The 18324-nt window shown below is 43.1% G+C and overlaps 1 pseudogene; it reads right to left on the reverse strand.

The window, feature by feature from the left end:
• The window catches only part of LOC137625264 (putative neural-cadherin 2), an 80039-nt pseudogene extending 70513 nt beyond the window's left edge, over positions 1-9526 (reverse strand).
• Between the last annotated feature and the right edge of the window lie 8798 nt (positions 9527-18324).

Raw genomic sequence — 18324 nt, forward strand, 5'->3', positions numbered from 1 at the left:
ACATCTCCTCTTTATAATGTGTATACACACACACACACACACACACATATATATATAATATATATATATATATATATATATAATTAGCTCCCAATCACGCTAAGTAACAATGCTAGACGGATGACTACTCGGTCTCTCCCCTTCCCTCGGGTACGGTGAAATGGAGCAGTCATACCCTGGTGAGGGAGGTACCCCCTAGAATCCTAGATGTACACTGAGAAACCACAATCTTCTAAAAGTTGCCGAAACTTTCGTGTTGTAGTTAAGAAAAGTTGAGGGTTTGGGAAGAGCTGAATATGTATGTATGCATACCTAAATATTATCTGTCCTTTTTGTCGGGTTGCATACACTAGTATTGATACAACAGACACATACCATTTGGGTACAGCTAGCGATAAAAGTGATGTTTCAAAGATCCCTTCGTAATACCAACAGTGCACAGGTAGCACTAATCCCTATGAAATGTGTTACCTTTTAGAAAAAATCTTAGGTGACCTTTACTCTCAATCTAACTGCTCAGCTTAGTAGAAATCTCATATTGAGAGATTCGAAAATGAGTCTCATACGAATTTCTTTCAGGCTAACATTTTTTCATTTCATGCTGATTACTGGTAAGAACACTCGACAATGTAATTTACCTTCCACATTTGGAAGCTGAAGGGTTTCTAATTATTTTTCTAATTGTTTTCTCTACCAATTATAAAAACCAGAGATAACTCTTTTAAATCCTATATTAATTACTTTTTTCCGTGGGGAGTAATAACTGCAATTCTAAACATAATCTCACTTTGATTTCATCACAAGGGGTATTAAATTGCAAAAGATCATTAATTTATTTTTTGGTATATTTTTTACCAGTGGAACAATTAATCTGCAACACACTTGTAGACTTACCAATAAACTCATGGTTTTACCCATCTACAAGAACAATAACCTTTGCAAATGTAGCACCTGTATATGTAGTTGTGTTCCTAAGGTTTTAAACAGTGTAATCCAAATAATAAAAGTAATGTGAAAGTGATAACAAGAGGAAACTGAGAGATAAATCCAGGTAAAACTTTGCGGAAGGTTCGTAGATATCTCATGAAATAATGATTATTGGGTTGTTGGAATGTCTTACTACTGGTTACATTAGACGCAGTAGCTCTGAATGGGTTAGGTATAACATGGCACGGTTTGGCAAATTACGTAGGTTACAGAAGTTTAGAATGTTAGGTAGAACAAGACACCTTGAAGTAGGTTTGGTATGACACGACAACTGAGGGTAATCTGGTTTGGATAGGCTATCATAGGTTACATAATGTAGGACAAGGTGTTCCAAGACGAAAAAACTATCCAATTGCTGGTTAAGCAGATCATGATATCCAAACAGAAATTAGGAAGGGAACTACTCTTCAGTATGACAACACACTTCAGGGCCTGGGTAGGTGAAGGATGCCACAGTCCTTTGAGATAGAATTAAACTTTGAATTCAAAATTTTGGGATATACAGCCCAGCCCTGGTGCCTGTGGGGCCAATAACTGCCCAAATTAAAACGGGGAGTAAATGTGAATGAAGTTGGGCAGCAAAAGGAAATAAATGAAGCGTGAGCATAGGAAAAATAGGACGCAAAGCCAATGCAACTAAGAGGTCATGGGAAGGCTTTTAAAGATCCTTTAGAAATGTTTATAGTACACCACGTGATATTCACTGTTAGAAACAATGAATTGGGAAAGGTAAGGAATAACACACGATCCTATTGGAAGTTAAGTAGAGCCTGGCATTCTAGGATAAGTTTGGTACATTGACATGGTCCTTGGACACGTTTGGTTTACAATGTTCTGGATAGATTAGGTGAGACACAGGGTACTAGGGACAGTTAAATTAAAGATAGGGTGCTTGGATAAATCAATTGAAACACAGGATGTTAAGAAAAGTTATGTAAGGCACAGGGTGTTAGGTAAAATTAAGTGAGACATGGGGTGCTGGACCAAATTATGTGAGACACAGGATTCTATGTTAAGTTAAAGGAGACACAGGATCCTAGGACAAGTGCAGTGAGACAATGGGTGCTTAGACAAGTTAAGTGAAACATAGGGAGGGAGCTCAGATAAGTTGAGTGAGACAAAGTGAGACACAAGGAGCTCGAAAAAGTTAAGTGAGACACAGAGAGGTGAGACCAGTCAAGTGAGAGCAGTGAGCTAAGACACGTTGTTAAGTGAGACAAAGATTGCTGGAATTACTTAGATGAGTCACGGGCTTCTAGGACAATTCAAGTGAAACAAGGGTTGCTTGGACAAGTCAAGTAAGACATGGGATGCTAAGGCAAACATAAATCATCCTTACCCCATCGATATCGTGGGCGGTGAAAGTAGCCAGCAGGGTCCCGGGGGCCGTGTCTTCAGCCAATGTGAGTTGGGCGTTGTCCGTGGTGAAGACAGGGGCGTTATCATTAGCGTCGACAAGATTGAGGTTGACCCAAGCTCCATCCACATGATACATGTCGTTCCAGCCTTCGTCTCCCTAGAAGTTAGACATCAGGGTTCATTAGCTTGAGAGAGAAAAAAATTATGTGATTGGCTACTTGACTACATTAGACATTAGAGCAGGTCATTTATTTATATGTATATTATTAATTAGAATACATGCATCACCATTAACAGTAAGTATTGCAGGGACTAAAAACAGCAAGTATTGCAGAGACTGAAAACTGTTAAAACAATAAAAAATTCAAATAAAATGGTCGATGAAGTGCCTTAAAAGACTTGAATATAACAACTCAGACCAAGCCAAACTCTCTCTGTACAAATTCAAATTCTTTGTCTCTTAAATTGCATGCAAATAGGAAGCCTGAGGAGTAAAGCGCATTTGGAAGACGAGCTGGAAAATACATAAGGAATACATTTACAGATGCTCTAAAAGGAGATTGGTAAAATAAGTTTTGAATTAAAATACATGTTGAAAGTCATTCTTTAAAAAGTCTTCAATTTGGTACACCTATTCTTTATATATATATATATATATATATATATATATATATATATATATATTATATATATATATATATATATATATATATATATATATCTTGTCAGTCTTACAATAGTCAACCTCTGTACCATGGTCTTCCAATGTTTTGGGTTAGAGTTCTCTTGCTTGAGGGTATACTTGGGCACACTATTCTATCTTATTTCTATTCCTTTTGTGTTGTTAAAGTTTTTATAGTTTACATAGGAAATATTTACTAAATGTTGTTACACTTCTTAAAAAATTCTGTTTTTCTTTATTTCCTTTCCTCACTGGGCTATTTTCCCTGTAGAAGCCCCTGGGTTTACAGCCTCTTGCTTTTCCAATTAGGGTTGTAGCTTAGCAACTAATAATAATAATAATAATAATAATAATAATAATAAAGGGGGTAGGATCCTCCCCCGACTAACTACTTACCAAATCTGACACTTGGACCTTGAACTTGAATCCCTTCCTGTGTTCCTCATTCTCGTAGTCCAAGGGCTCCACCGCCCGGAGGTCTCCGCCAGGAGTCCCTGTCTTGCGTCCATCCACTCGGAACATCTCCCACCCTCTGCCACTGCCTGGTACTACCTGCAGGTGCAGAAACATAAGCGTTGTTAGAGGATACAAGTAAATGGACATCAAAAAGGAGGTTGAATCTTTTCGTGGAGTAAAGTTGCTACAAACACAGCCAATATATGTATAAGTATATGTCTGTGTTTATATGTATATATACATACATACCTACCGTATACATACACACGCACACAAACACATATAAATATATATATATATATATATATATATATATATATATATATATATATATATATATATATATTATATATATATATATATATATATATATATGCATATATGTATATGTATATATATATATGCATATATGTATATGTATATGTATATATACATACATATACCAAAGGCACTTCCCCCAATTTTGGGGGGTAGCCGACAACAAGAAACAAAACAAAAAGGGGACCTCTACTCTCTACGTTCCTCCAGCCTAACCAGGGACTCAGCCGAGTTCAGCTGGTACTGCTAGGGTGCCACAGCCCAACCTCCCACATTTCCACCACAGATGAAGCTTCATACTGCTGAGTCCCCTACTGCTGCTACCTCCGCGGTCATCTAAGGCACCGGAGGAAGCAGCAGGGCCTACCGGAACTGCGTCACAATCGCTCGCCATTCATTCCTATTTCTAGCACGCTCTCTTGGCTCTCTCACATCTATCCTCCTATCACCCAGAGCTTTCTTCACACCATCCATCCACCCAAACCTTGGCCTTCCTCTTGTACTTCTCCCATCAACTCTTGCATTCATCACCTTCTTTAGCAGACAGCCATTTTCCATTCTCTCAACATGGCCAAACCACCTCAACACATTCATATCCACTCTAGCCGCTAACTCATTTCTTACACCCGTTCTCACCCTCACCACTTCGTTCCTAACCCTATCTACTCGAGATACACCAGCCATACTCCTCAGACACTTCATCTCAAACACATTCAATTTCTGTCTCTCCATCACTTTCATTCCCCACAACTCCGATCCATACATCACAGTTGGTACAATCACTTTCTCATATAGAACTCTCTTTACATTCATGCCCAATCCTCTATTTTTTACTACTCCCTTAACTGCCCCCAACACTTTGCAACCTTCATTCACTCTCTGACGTACATCTGCTTCCACTCCACCATTTGCTGCAACAACAGACCCCAAGTACTTAAACTGATCCACCTCCTCAAGTAACTCTCCATTCAACATGACATTCAACCTTGCACCACCTTCCCTTCTCGTACATCTCATAACCTTACTCTTACCCACATTAACTCTCAACTTCCTTCTCTCACACACCCTTCCAAATTCTGTCACTAGTCGGTCAAGCTTCTCTTCTGTGTCTGCTACCAGTACAGTATCATCCGCAAACAACAACTGATTTACCTCCCATTCATGATCATTCTCGCCTACCAGTTTTAATCCTCGTCCAAGCACTCTAGCATTCACCTCTCTCACCACTCCATCAACATACAAGTTAAACAACCACGGCGACATCACACATCCCTGTCTCAGCCCCACTCTCACCGGAAACCAATCGCTCACCTCATTTCCTATTCTAACACATGCTTTACTACCTGTGTAGAAACTTTTCACTGCTTGCAACAACCTTCCACCAACTCCATATAACCTCATCACATTCCACATTGCTTCCCTATCAACTCTATCATATGCTTTCTCCAGATCCATAAACGCAACATACACCTCCTTACCTTTTGCTAAATATTTCTCGCATATCTGCCTAACTGTAAAATCTGATTCATACAACCCCTACCTCTTCTAAAACCACCCTGTACTTCCAAGATTGCATTCTCTGTTTTATCCTTAATCCTATTAATCAGTATTCTACCATACACTTTTCCAACTACACTCAACAAACTAATACCTCTTGAATTACAACACTCATGCACATCTCCCTTACCCTTATATAGTGGTACAATACATGCACAGACCCAATCTACTGGTACCATTGACAACACAAAACACACATTAAACAATCTCACCAGCCATTCAAGTACAGTCACACCCCCTTCCTTCAACATCTCAGCTTTCACACCATCCATACCCGATGCTTTTCCTACTCTCGTTTCATCTAGTGCTCTCCTCACTTCCTCTATTGTAATCTCTCTCTCATTCTCATCTCCCATCACTGGCACCTCAACACCTGGAACCGCAATTATATCTGCCTCCCTATCATCCTCAACATTCAGCAAACTTTCAAAATATTCCGCCCACCTTTTCCTTGCCTCCTCTCCTTTTAATAACCTTCCATTTCCATCTTTCACTGTCTCTTCAATTCTTGCGCCGGCCTTCCTTACTCTCTTCACTTCTTTCCAAAAACTTCTTCTTATTCTCTTCATATGACTGACCCAGTCCCTGACCCCACCTCAGGTCAGCTGCCCTCTTTGCCTCACGTACCTTGCGCTTTACTTCCACCTTTTGCTCTCTATATTTTTCATACTTCTCTATACTATTACTCTGCAGCCATTCTTCAAAAGCCCTCTTTTTCTCTTCCACTTTTACCTTCACTCCTTCATTCCACCATTCACTGCCCTTCCTCATGCTGCCTCCAACAACCTTCTTGCCACATACATCACTTGCAATCCCAACAAAATTTTCTTTTGCTAACTTCCACTCCTCCTCTAAATTACCAGTTTCTCTTACTCTCACCTCGTCATATGCCATTTTCAACCTTTCCTGATATTTACTTTTTACCCCCGGTTTTATTAGCTCTTCAACCCTCACTAGCTCCTTTTACATCCACCTACTCTATTCCCCCACTCTTTTGCTGCAACTAATTTTCCTTCCACCAAAAAATGATCAGACATACCGTTAGCCATACCCTAAACACGTGCACGTCTTTCAATCTTCCAAACATTCTTTTTGTTATCAACACATAATCCATTAATGCCCTTTCTACTACTCTTCCATTTGCCACTCTTACCCATGTATACTTATTTTTATCTTTCTTTTTAAAAAAGCTAGCACTTATTACCATCTCTTGTTCAACACACATATCTACCAGTCTCTCACCACTCTCATTTTCACCTGGTACGCCATATTTCCCAATGACACCTTCTACCTCTCCAGCACCCACTCTAGCATTTAAGTCACCCATAACAACTACATAATTCCTTCTACCCAGTCCTTATATATATATATATATATATGCATATGCATATATATATATATATATAATATACAAATCTAGATATATACAAATCGTTTTATGCATATTTGCATATGTATATGTATGTGTATGTATATTTTTAAATATATATATATATATATATATGTGTGTGTGTGTGTGTGTGTACATAGATTCCTATACATAGTAATCCTGCCATTGAGCTATAAACCAAAATATAAGAGGGATTATACAGCAGAATGGAAGAAAGGAAGCGGGAAGGAGGCAAGAAGAAAAATAAAAAGTAGATGCAAAGGCTTATCAGTAGTAACTACAGTGGACCGCACGAAATACATTGGCAGCCTGGGCAAGCCGCCCCCCCACCCCACCCCCCCACCCCCAAACTTGCTCCACTTATTGGTTTCTTCGAAATTCTTGAAATCGTTCGTCACTCTTCCTTCAGTTTCTTTTCATGAGTTTGTGATCTGAAATAGTTCCTTAATAAATTTCGCCCTCTGATATCTGGCTCAGCATCCCTACTCTCTCCTTTTTCCCTTTCTCCTTTATCAACTCTTACCCATTATCAATCCATCGATACTTTTTTCAGGAAATAACTTTAAAACGTTTCAGTTTCAAAAATTGGAAATTAAATATACAATTTGAGTTAAATACCCTTATTAAATATTAAGAATATTAGGATCAGCTGTTGACCAACGTAAAACTGTGAAAAATTTATACATATTATACATCAATAGGTTCCCAATTTAAGGAATAGGATTATTAAGAGAAAATTGAAAAACAGCAAGATTTCCTGTCTAAAAATCAACAGGAAATTGAATTTAATTAATCTGTAGAATAACAGAATTTTACATAGTAATATCTATAAACATATGAAGGAAATAAAAATGCATGCTTATAGGATCCTGTAAAAGGATATGAAAGATTATAAAATAACGGGATTACTTATATAATCTACACATAAAAAATTATAAATTAAATTCACAGTTACCGGATTCCTTATCACTTTATGTAAATCGTAAGTACATATACAAAAAGATCCAAATTGTATATATATATATATATATATATCAGGTGGGGACGATATAAAAAATATATTTTAATAACAGGAAATTCTCTAACCAATCTAGATAATTCTTTTCACTTCAATAGAAAATCTTAGAATCGTAGAGAGAGAGAGAGAGAGAGAGAGAGAGAGAGAGAGAGAGCTGTCACAATTACAATAACCCATCCTTTTAGAGAGAGAGAGGGAGAGAGAGAGAGAGAGAGAGAGAGAGAGAGAGAGAGAGAGTCACCATTACATTTAACCCATCCTTCTGGAGAGAGAGAGAGAGAGAGAGAGAGGGGGGGGGTAGGTGTCACCATTACATTAACCCATCCTTAGAGAGAGAGAGAGAGAGAGAGAGAGAATGTTACCCTTCCATCAACTCATCCTTCTGGAGAGAGAGAGAGAGAGAGAGAGAGAGAGAGAGAGAGAGTGTGTTACTATTCCATCAACCCAACCTTCTGGGGCGAGAGAGAGAGAGAGAGAGAGAGAGAGAGAGAGAGAGAGGGGGGGGTAGGTGTCACCATTACATTAACCCATCCTTATAGAGAGAGAGAGAGAGAGAGAGAGAGAGAGAATGTTACCCTTCCATCAACTCATCCTTCTGGAGAGAGAGAGAGAGAGAGAGAGAGAGAGAGAGAGTGTGTGTTACTATTCCATCAACCCAACCTTCTGGGCGAGAGAGAGAGAGAGAGAGAGAGAGAGAGAGAGAGAGAGAATGTTACCATTCCATCAACTCATCCTTCTGAAGAGAGAGAGAGAGAGAGAGAGAGAGAGAGAGAGAGAGAGAGAGAATGTTACCATTCCATCAACTCATCCTTCTGAAGAGAGAGAGAGAGAGAGAGAGAGAGAGAGAGAGAGAATGTTACCATTCCATCAACTCATCCTTCTGGAGAGAGAGAGAGAGAGAGAGAGAGAGAGAGAGTGTGTGGTTACTATTCCATCAATCCAACCTTCTGGGGAGAGAGAGAGAGAGAGAGAGAGAGAGAGAGAGAGGGAGAGAGAGAAAGTTACCATTCCATCAACCCATCCTTCTGGAGAGAGAGAGAGAGAGAGAGAGAGAGAGAGAGAGAGTTACCATTCCATCAAACCCATCCTTCTGGAGAGAGAGAGAGAGAGAGAGAGAGAGAGAGAGAGAGAGAGTTACCATTCCATCAACCCATCCTTCTGGAGAGAGAGAGAGAGAGAGAGAGAGAGAGTTACCATTCCATCAACCCATCCTTCTGGAGAGAGAGAGAGAGAGAGAGAGAGAGAGAGAGAGAGAGAGTTACCATTCCATCAACCATCCTTCTGGAGAGAGAGAGAGAGAGAGAGAGAGAGAGAGAGTTACCATTCCATCAACCCATCATTCTGGAGAGAGAGAGAGAGAGAGAGAGAGAGAGTTACCATTCCATCAAACCATCCTTCTGGAGAGAGAGAGAGAGAGAGAGAGAGAGAGAGAGAGAGAATGTCACCAATACATTAACCCATCCTTCTGGAGAGAGAGAGAGAGAGAGAGAGAGAGAGAGAGAGAGATAGTTACCATTCCATCAACACATCCTTCTGGAGAGAGAGAGAGAGAGAGAGACAGAGAGAGAGAGAGAGAGAGAGAGAGACGGCATGCCACTCCTCACAAGACTACAGAAGAAGAACTTACTCTGAAGGTGAAATTATTGGACACATCCTGATCGATGACTGTCAGCGTGGCCAGGACATTGTCCGGCGTCAGCCTCTCGGACACGTCCAGGGTCCACTCGGACCGGGAGAAGCGCGGGGGCACGTCGTTCACGTCGGAGACTTCGACGGACACCGTGCCTGTTCCTGACGAAGGAGAGAAGGATTGTTGATTTGATTTATTGCATCAGTCAGTTCTAGGATATTTGGTGATTAAATGAAGCAGATAACATTTTTGGGGCATTAATCTATTAAAATTAATAAAATTCCTTATATTTTAATGAATGCACACCCTTTCCATACACAGACTTACACACACATATACTTACACAGACACATATGTATATGTATGTACACATATGTATATGTATGTACACATATGTATATGTATGTGTATATATATATATATATATATTTTATGTATATGTATATATATATATATATATATATTTATGTATAGATATATAATATATATATAAATATATATATATATATATATATAACGGATTTTGAGCGAAGCGAAAAATCTATTTTTGGGTGAGATAGCCATGTCGTCCTGATGGAAGTTCCTATAGGGTAGCTTCCTAGGGTATATTACAACTACGGCGATATTCCCAGAGAATTTACCTTAAGGTACCAGAATTCTAACTCCTGGAGCGAGTATCCCTCGTGAAAGGGATATCGCGACATATCAGAGGACGTATTCTAGACACGTCACATGGCAATCTACGACCTGAATAGAGATTCGTCTCGTAGGAGGGAGATTGACGAGATACGAATTCGGGAAAGAAAAAGGGGAGCCGCTCCCAAGGCTTCCCTATCCCCCGATTCGTATGCGTGCCTGGCGCCAATCCTGGCGCATCTGTATTCCTTGTAGCGTACACGAGGTGCTACAGATACTGTATGTAGGGAGGGGTCCTACAGCCCTTTCTTAGAAAGGCAAGGGCGGGTCCATCAGGACGACATGGCTATCTCACCCAAAAATAGATTTTTCGCTTCGCTCAAAATCCGTTTTTTGGGCTCAAGCCATGTCGTCCTGATGGAAGTGTACCAGAGCATTACTGTATCTGTGGATTCTCAGAACGTGCCGTACTCCCCGGAGATATTTATTCCCGGTCGACTAGACCTAGAGACCTAAGATGTTACCGTTATACATCTTTTCAACTAACTATAAACTATGTTAGAGCTTCCTGCCCCCTACAGGGAAGAGTCCTACTAGACTCTGGAAAGTCTCGAAGAGTACATATATCTATGTATGAATACCAGGCAAGCTAATATAGTGGTCTCGCCCTATATTAAGTAAAGCATAGTTTGTATAGAACCACTGCGTCAATATATTGACCAGTCATCCGTACAATACTTGTATTGAACAAAGGTTTATATCCGCATAGGAAGAAACTAATAAAACCGCCCTCGTCCCTTTATGGGACGGAGTCCTCCCATTAGGGGACTTACATAAACCAATGCAACATAGCTTGCAAGACAGAACAATTCTATCAGAATTATCCCAGATAAGATACATAGAATTAAAATGCTCAATTATACCAATAAATTGACACAGGTGAAAGAGACGCAAGGTTCTCAAGAACAAGTTTATTGACAGATAATAAACAGACAGGTTAACAACAAATATCATATATTTATATAAAAGAGGGTAACCCAAAACTTTAAGCATAAGTATGATAGTAAACAGAACTTGTTTATCTGAAAGAAAAACCATTAAACACCACTTTAATGAGATACCAAGGTATCAAGTCATAAAAAATCTGTATTACAAATCAATCACATTAGCGTTAGAAACGCTTGGCACACATGTCTGAACTTATGCAAGGTTCACCTTTGAAGGAAGGAACAGTCTATATGGGCACTTGGTGCCCTCATTTAGTTTGTAGTACAGTATGTACCTACACACTCACCCTGGACTTAATCGTCCCCAATTAAGACCACTGTTCCTCGCAGAGTTAAACAGTAGGGTTAACTACACGACCCACTGCTACCACAGATCTCTTAAGTTCCTCTACTTGCTTCGCATAGTGGCGAAAGAACACCCTGGAAGACTTCCAGCCCGTGTATGAACGGAGATGTTCAAAATCCATACAATTAAAGAAATTTAGGGATGAGGCAACTTTCCTCGGATCGTGACCTGCGGGTGTACTGTCAGGATCCGCTCTGCGAATAAAATATGTCATTTTCGCTCTGAGTTGATTCAGAGATAAATTTGAGCCTGATGTTTCTCCCCTGAATAGTTGACTACCCTTGAAGTCTGAAGTTCTACGAAGATAGACCTTTAGGCATTCTACTGGACATAGAGATGCATCTTCTTTCAGAGGACAGATTCTCCAGGGACCCCACCTGTTGGTGGGTAACTCATTCTTGGCGAGAAACGTAGGATCCGGAAACAGGTTCAGCTCCCCCCCATCCAGGAACTGAACACGACCTGCCTCTCTCGAGAGGGGCTACGATTTCACTAACCCTGGCCCCGGACGCGAGTGCAAATAGGAAAATAACTTTTTGCGTCAAATCCTTTAACGCACATTCTTCATTGCTCAACAAGGAGGCGAAATGAAGAACTTTGTCTAAAGACCATGAGATGGGCTTTGGAGGTGCTGAAGGTCTGAGCCTAGCGCAGGCTTTCGGAACTTTATTAAAGATCTCGTTACCTAGGTCGATCTGGAAGGCAAATAAAATGGGTCTCATCAAAGCCGATTTACACACTGAAATCGTGTTAGCTGCCAATCCTTGGCCATGGAGATGGATGAAGAAAGATAAGCAGAAATCTGTTGAGATCTCCTGCGGATTCTTTGCCTTTACAAAGGCCACCCATTTTCTCCAAGATGACTCATATTGCCTTCTAGTCGATTTGCACTTGTATTCCTCTAGGAAGTCTATGCTGGCTTTCGAAATCCCGAAGCGCTTTCTCACCGCTAGGGCGAGAAAATCATGAGCTGCAGGGTCTGGGTTTTCTGTAATGAAGCGCAGACAGTCGACTTCTGGACTCGCTGGGTCAGAACTGGATGTGTGGTAGCGGCACGAACTTCATCTGTAGTTCCAACGCCAAGGGGAACCACATGCTGTTCGCCCACTTGTGGGCCACTATTGCCGCTACTCCCTTGAAGGATCTCAGTTTGTTGAGGACCCTCAACAGAAGGTTGTGAGGAGGGAACAGATAAATCCTGGACCATCTGTTCCAGTCGAGGGACATTGCGTCCACTGCTTCCGCTAAGGGGTCCTCGTACGGGGACACGTACAGGGGCAACTTCTTGTTGTCTTTCGTCGCAAAGAGGTCTATTTGCAGTTCTGGGACTTGATTCAGAATGAAGGAAAATGATCCTGCGTCTAAGGACCATTCCGACTCTATCGGTGTGAACCTGGATAGAGCGTCCGCTGTCACATTGCGGACTCCTTGAAGGTGAACTGCCGACAGGTACCACTTCTTCTTTTCCGCCAATCGGAAAATGGCTAACATCACTTGGTTGAGAGGTGGTGACCTCGACCCTTGTCGATTCAAGCATCTCACAACCACCTCGCTGTCTGTCACCAATCTTATGTGGATCGAGTGACGCGGGGAGACTTTCTTTAAGGTAAGGAGCACTGCCATAGCTTCTAGAAAGTTTATATGAAAGGTCCTGAATAGCTTGGACCAAGTCCCCTGGACTTTTTTCCGATGAGAGTGACCTCCCCATCCCTCCTTTGAGGCGTCCTGAGTGAATCGTCAACGACGGGGGAGGTGGCTGAAGAAGAACAGACTTCTTTAGATGTCTGGCTTGGGACCAAGGTCTGAGAAGAGTACGTAGCCGAGGCGGCACTGGTCTTCTCAGGTCTCTTCGCGCGTTTGATGCATACCTTCTCCAAACTCCGGTTGCATCCTTTAGCTGTGCTCTTAGCACTGGGTCTGTCACTGAAGCAAACTGGAGAGAGCCTAGTACCCTCTCCTGTTCGCGTCTTGATATCCTTTCGGAATCTAGAAGTCTCTTGACAGAGCCCGCTATCTCCTTCCTTTTCTTCATTGGGATGGAGAAACTGTGTGACAAAAGGTCCCAGTGGATTCCCAGCCACTGGAACTTTTGGATGGAGAAAGTCGAGACTTTTTCTTGTTGATCTTGAAGCCTAGGTACTCTAGGAACTGGATCACCTGACTGGAAGCTTGCAAGCATTCGGTCTCGGATGCTGCCCACACCAGCCAGTCGTCCAGGTAGGCTACTACCTGAATTCCCTTTAGGCGTAATTGTTTGAGAGCTGCGCTCGCAAGCTTCGTGAAAATCCTTGGGGCTATGTTTAGCCCGAATGGCATGGCTCTGAAGGCGTACAGTTTTCGTTGTAGCCTGAACCCTAGGTAGGGGGAGAGTCGACGGCTGATTGGAATGTGCCAATAGGCGTCTGACAAGTCTATAGAGACTGAGTATGCCCTCTTGGGCAGTAAGGTCCTTATGTGTTGCAGTGTTAGCATCTTGAATTTGCAATTCACTATGAACTTGTTGAGTGGTGACAAGTCCAGAATGACTCTGAGCTTTTCCGAGTCTTTCTTGGGAACACAAAACAGCCTCCCTTGGAATTTGATGGACTTCACCTTTCGGATCACATTTTTCTCCAACAGTTCTTGAACGTACTCCTCCAAAATGGGGGTGGAGTGTTGGAAAAACCGAAGGCATGGGGGTGGAGTGCTGTACCAGCTCCAACCCAGTCCATTCTTGAGTAGGCTTTGGGCCCAGGGATCGAAGGTCCAGCGATCCCAAAATTTCATCAGTCTCCCTCCTACCGGTATCATTTCACTTGGACTCGCCGTCCTGAGGTCTTGCCTCCCTGACCACGACCACCTCTGAATCCCCTTCCCCTTGAGGGGCGCCTAGACGAAGCCTCTGGCTGCTCCTCTAGGTTTTGCACGAAAGGAAGAAGACTGTCCTTCGAACGTTGGGGCGAATGTGGTTGACTGACCTGGCACCGCCTGGGGTACCCACTGAAAGGCAGTCGGGGTTTGTGCCACCATCTGGGGCACTGGAGGCAAAGGCAATTGCAGTTGCTGTTGCTGTCTATAAGGCTTGGCTGGCCGAGATGGTAGCCTAGTCTTCATATTCTTCCTCTTTGGTTGAGGACCCTCATCCGGGGAAGATTTTCTTTTGATAGCCAGGCCCCACTTCTGGAGAAGATTTCTATTCTCCACGGCGGCCTTATCAACAACCTCTTTGACCACATCGGTAGGGAAAAGGTCTTTTCCCCAAATGTTGGAGGAGATTAACTTCCTTGGCTCGTGTCTCACCGAAGCCCCGGTGAACACGAACTCCCTACAAGCTCTCCTTGCCTTGACGAAGTTATAAAGGTCCTTCGTCACTGTGGCTAAGTGAGACTTAGCCACTACCATGAACATTTCATGGACCTTGGGGTCACTTGCCATCGTCTCGAGAGTAGTCTGATGAGACATTGAGGCAGCCAGTCTTTCTTTTGTCTCGAACTCTCTTCGTAAAAGAGATTCGGACAGCTTGGGGAGGTCCTCGCCGAATTGCCGTCCGGCAATATCAGCCTCCAACTTTCCCACTGAGAATGTTAGATGGACATCCTTCCAGTCTTTGTGGTCCATAGGTAGAGCCAGCGACAAGGGTTTACACTCCTCCAGGGAGGGGCAAGGCTTGCCGGCCTCGACTGCCTTTAGGACAGCCGCAAACCCTTTCTGTAAAAAGGGGAAGGCTCTATCAGGAGAGGACACAAACGAAGGGAGCTTCTTGCTCAATGCAGCTACCTTCGAATTCGAGAAGCCCCTCTCTTTCATCGAGGATGAAAGTAGGGCTTGAGCCTTAGCGTGGTCCATAACAATGACCTCCTTCGGCTCTGTCTCCTCCCTTGAAGCTGGTTCTTTTCTCAGCCGGACATAGCAGTCCGGATATGATGCCTTGCTGGGCCAGAATTCTACCTCCTCTAGGGAACTGAACCCAGCTTATCCGAAATGACGATCTTTCCAGTCGTCATCGGCATGTGCTCAGCATACCTCCATGGGTTAGCATCTGAGCATATGGGAAGGTCTTTCACATTGAGCCTTTTCCGGGGCCCATGTGATTCTGCCAGGGACTGCATACGCAGTTCCATTGCAGCCGCCTTCTCCTGATTCTCCTTCTGCATTTGTTGGATCATTCCAACAATCGAAGAGAGGGCCTGTCCCAGTTCTACTGGGAGGCCAGCCGATGTTGAGGGGATAGGCTCCGGCATCTGAACCGGAGTAGCCGACACCTCGTCGACCTCATCCTCTACGACATCCGGGGTTTGAACTTGATCCTGACCTTCTGCCAGGAGGTCTTCTTCCAAACGATCGTCCAGGTCAGACATCCTGTCACACAACTGGATGTCTTGCATCGCATCTGCGACTTCCTCGTCCACCTGGACTTGATCTTGAAGGATCTCCTCTTGAGGCTGGGGAATCACTGCCTCAGCTGATGCCTGGGGAAAAAGATACGCCCTCATCTTCTCACTTGGAAGATAAGGGCCAGAGGTGTTCTTCTTGAAGCCCCTTACCCAAGTACGAAGCTTTTCCCTAGCTATATCCCTTGATTCCGCCGTTCTAGGGGAATCAAAAGCCTCAGTAATCAGGTTAGTGCATACAGTACATACCTGAGGGTCCCAATACTGGAGATCATCCTTGGAGACAGCGCATGCTGCGTGTCTCCTACAACACTCATGTCCGCAGAGGTTCTTGCTGCGGACATTGCAGAAAACATTTCCGCACTTCGGAGGGTCCTCCTGTAAAGAGAAGAAATTTCCATGAGTATCAAGTGAACTATGTATCACTGGATATGCATATTATAGCATAACAATTCATAAATGAAAGACACACACTTGTGTTTCCCTCACAACCCATTGTTGCAGCCTTCCGGATAATAAAATCAAAAATGGTTTATCTCTACTAGAGTAACCAATGCAAGTTTCCAGAGGAAACAGGTGGAGCTCACACCTAGGCAATGATTTTTAAAAATCCTGGATAATAGACGGGGAAGAACTCTGCTTCCTGTCTGAGGGCAACAGCAAAGGGCTGTGTAAGAAAACACAATAGTGTTAGAAGATACAGTGCTGTACCTAAACTTTTACTATAGTTTTCTTCTTACTGTATATGCTATACAGAAGAATACTAGTACAGTATAGGAGGATGTGTGCCGGCCTGCCTTTGCCGGCCGGCACACACCACAATTAGCTTTAAAGTATACTACTTAACAGCTATAGGGCGGCAGCCCTCTGGTTCAAATGCCTGTGCCGGCGGCAGCAGCTGCCGGCCAGCAACAGCCAGGTAGTACCCAGCTGCCGGCCACACTCTTGGTGACCGGCAGACAAGGACTGACATAAGCCGGCCGGCAAAGGTACAAGACCGATGCCAGCCGGCAGCAAAAGAACCAGAAGACTACCCCTGCCCGGCTGCCGGCCTCATAGGCCGGCAGCCGGCCTCATAGGCCGGCTGCCGGGACAGGTACAGCACTAGAAGAAAATAGAATGGATGCCGGGATAAGAGTGTACACAACCCCCCAAGCCCGGCAACCGAAAGAGTGCATATAAGGAAGGGGAGAAACTTAATTCAGGCTTCCTTGACCAATGCCGTCCGGCTCTGCCGGCAGGCATGGATGAGGGACCAAGAGAGGTCCGGGCAGCACTCGAAAACATAAGACCCTTGCCGTCCAGCGTCTCTGCCGGCCGGCAATGGGCTTAGTCAATCCATATCCCAACCTATACTAGGTCCAGAAGTAGAATGACATATGGTACAGTAATACCCCTGCCGGCCAGCTCTGCCGGCCGGCAAGGTACAGTACAGTAATGGCTAGGCCATTACGGAGTAGAGGGGGAAGGGACAAGAGGGTCCTGCCAACCTTGCTTTAGTGACAGATCACCCGCAGCCAAGAACTCTGTCTTAGCCTAAGGGAGATCTAAGGGAAAGGGCCAGCGCAGTAGTATAATACCTGCCAGCTTCCAGAGCACCAAAGCAAGGAAGGCGTTGCAACTCCCAAGGGAAGATTTATCCTCCCCGAGAACAGCAACAGGACTTAGTCTGGTCGATCACACAAGAAGGAATCATAACTACAGAAACCTTCGACAGTGACCTAAGGAGCTCAGCTCCCTTTGTAAGTGTTAGGTCAGCGAGGGAGACTCTGCCCCAAGCCAAACAACACGGACTCAGACTAAAAACTCTGTTGTTCTGTCCCTCTTTGAACCAGACTCAGCAGGAACAGGAAGGTACAGTAACACCCTAGTATAGTTTTATCGAAAATAAATTCGGAAAAAACCACTTAGGGATAAGCCAAGGCTTAAACAGAGGGAAAGGGATTGCATACCTTCTCCGAAGAAAAGAAAGCAACCGGGGAGTATGATAAAGTATACTAAGGCTCCATAAGCAATTAGCCTAGGCACCAAGAGAATCGATTACCTAATTCACCGAAACTCTCACGTATACAATCTTGGAAATATTCCACACAGTCTAAAATGTATAAAATATAGCCTAAAGCTTCAATAAAATTTTAATTACACTCGGAAAAACCATAATCATGCATTAAGTACTAGGACCAAACGACTAGGCTACATGGCCTAGCGTAGGCCAGAATGGCGAATACTTCGCCAAATAATACTAAGCACGAAAGGAAATCCTATGTAAAGCTAAATAGCTAAATTTTATTAAGCAAAACAACCAGGAATGTCACTCTGACTAACTAATTTATACCTAGCGAGTGACAGTGTCCAGGACACCTCTGGTAGGCTACGGCTCTTGTATCAAAGATTAATCCTATTAATCACTCAAAATTTTACCAAGAGCCTACATTTATACATAACAGACACTATACTCAACTTATCCGAGGTCAACGAAGACGAAGAAGCCATGAAAAGTTGAATAAATCCAAGATTTGCGAGAAAAACAGGAAAAAAACACCGAGTTGTTAAGCTACGCAAAAAGGA

This window comes from Palaemon carinicauda, chromosome 32 (assembly GCF_036898095.1).
Source record: "Palaemon carinicauda isolate YSFRI2023 chromosome 32, ASM3689809v2, whole genome shotgun sequence".
Lineage (NCBI taxonomy): Eukaryota > Metazoa > Arthropoda > Malacostraca > Decapoda > Palaemonidae > Palaemon > Palaemon carinicauda.